Here is a 2,372-nt window from a genome sequence, read left to right on the forward strand (position 1 = left end):
TTTCTGCCCTAATGATTTTGCAATCAAAGCCAAATGAGTTCCATATAATCCAGATGATGAGAGAAATGGCATTTTCAGGTTGCCAAACTGACTGAGAGGGAGGGCGGAGTGTGAGACTGGCAAGCTTGGGAGATTTAAAGACTTAGTCACAAGCTTGAGAAACTGAAGTCAACCACGCCACAACATGTTCATCTACCCACTGACACGGATAACATAATGACGTATCTCAGGAAACGTGACAATACAGTGAGAAGTTATCCAAAACCGCACGGCAACGCAATAGCAGGGTGTAGACAAATAGGGTTTTAGGAGAGAAGCTGGGGGAGATAAAGAGTGGCAGAGAGGGAGACCCGGGAGAGAAACTGACAATGATCATCACGCTCATTGTGAAAATAAGCATGTAGCAGCGACTGAGGTTACTCCGGCCTGTTCTTCCATTCAGCGCAGAGAGACATGGAGAGAAATTCATGGCTCAGTAAAGCGAAGCCGCACAGAGGCACAAGTCAGAGGAGAGAATGTGTCATGGCTGCTTTCATGGAAATAAATTAACACTGGAGAAAATGAGACAAAATCCTATAAACACTACTGCTGGCAAGACTAGAAAGACACCATGGGTTTCCCAGTGACCAATACACCCCAGAACACACACTCGCAGGCTTTGATATACTCCAGCCATAAACCACTGCAAGCTGTCAATCTAAAACACAGAAGAAATCCATCTGGGTGAGTAATTGAAGAGACATCATGAAAACCTTCTCAACTTTTCAAAAGTGATGATGTTAAGGCGAGGGGATGAACCACAGGACCCGACACTCCACTGTACGGAACATCTGCAGCGAGTTTGGACAAGTGTGGCCTCTCCTCATACCACCAAGGCCCCTCAGGTTGACCCAAGCTGTACCTGACACGAAGTGGCACAGAGCAACCCGCGCTGCATCTGGTTCGCCTTAGCGGCCTCGCTAAAGCTACATCCAGCACACACTGATAAGCTCTGAGGAGAGTGCGGCGTGGCTGGATTTCTGTCTCTCACCCGCCGAGCCCCAGCTCCTCGCCACCACCACCACCACCACCACCACCACCTCCTCCCTCCCACCTCCTTCAACTTTCTAACCACCCCATGACATTTAAGGGTGCCTGGCATCCGTTTGAAGTGGGAGAGGGGGCATTAGCTCTGGTTTCCTGCCCAAATCCCACACAAGCCAATAAAATGCATGCAGGTCTGAAGCAAACCAAAGGAATTCCTGTTCACTAAACGTTAAACAAACAAAGATTGGCATCTGGCTTGATATTATACGGTACAGTAAGTATTGTTGCTCAATGAAGAAATAGTTGGTTTATAATAATCTCTCCAGGGGTTCCCATCTCTCTGCCCTCCAAAATATAAATTATAGCTGATGAGGTGGATGATGCCAGTTAGGGAATAATTATGGATATATGCAAAACATTTCACATTCGTATGTTCAAGCATCTTTGTGCGGTAAAGCATTAACACAGCCCTGCACCTTCTAGCCTCGTATATATTTCAGTAATCACTCAGGAGTGAGGGTGAGGAAGGTCAGAGTCAAATCCCTGAGGCTCCCGATCTCATTTTGCTGAGGTGGAAATGGGACTTCTGCCTTTTCCTCTGGTAAATCTCAGACTAAGTAGCTGCACTAGGCACTTGAAAAAGTCCCCAGAGATATTTATGTATTGACTCTCTCCTGGTCAACACCGCGGTGTTGTTTGACCTTTGTCCCGCGTATATACTCTTGCCACATTCACCTCTTAGTCAAGGCAGGGCGAGGAAGCACTGCCATCTACTGGCGTCTACGCTCACAAACACGGCCGCTGTTTACACAAATCTTGAAGACATTTGGGAAGAGAAGCCCTGTTGGGGTTGATTGTGAAGGGATTCTGATTAGATCCTATTATTCATACAAAGCAGGCGATGCATGACAATTGAAAACCCAAGGTTAGGAAAAACACATTTATATACTGTGATCAGTGATGTAATCTTCTGGTAGATTTATCTGATTGAACTTTCTCGTCCAGGTGCCAAGACCAAAACAAAACAAATTGACTTCCAATACCATTAAACATCATTTAAATTGGCTCTATTTAGACTATTACTGCTGGTTAAGCACATTTTTACATAATGCTTCTAAATGAAGAGGTTTTAAAAAAAGAATAATACTGGTAGTTATATATTTGCTGTAATTTGTGTGTTATCATTGTGTATAAAAAAAAAACAACTTTAGCACTTTTTTATGAATAAATCTGTACTTACGACCCCATCAACAGTCAGCGGTTTGAGATTCTACAGAAATCCTGAAATGACATTTTCCCTGCCGTTTCATACAAGCATGGAAGATTTCTAATCTATTATTAAATGT

The sequence above is a fragment of the Mugil cephalus genome, chromosome 13, assembly GCF_022458985.1.
Source record: "Mugil cephalus isolate CIBA_MC_2020 chromosome 13, CIBA_Mcephalus_1.1, whole genome shotgun sequence".
Lineage (NCBI taxonomy): Eukaryota > Metazoa > Chordata > Actinopteri > Mugiliformes > Mugilidae > Mugil > Mugil cephalus.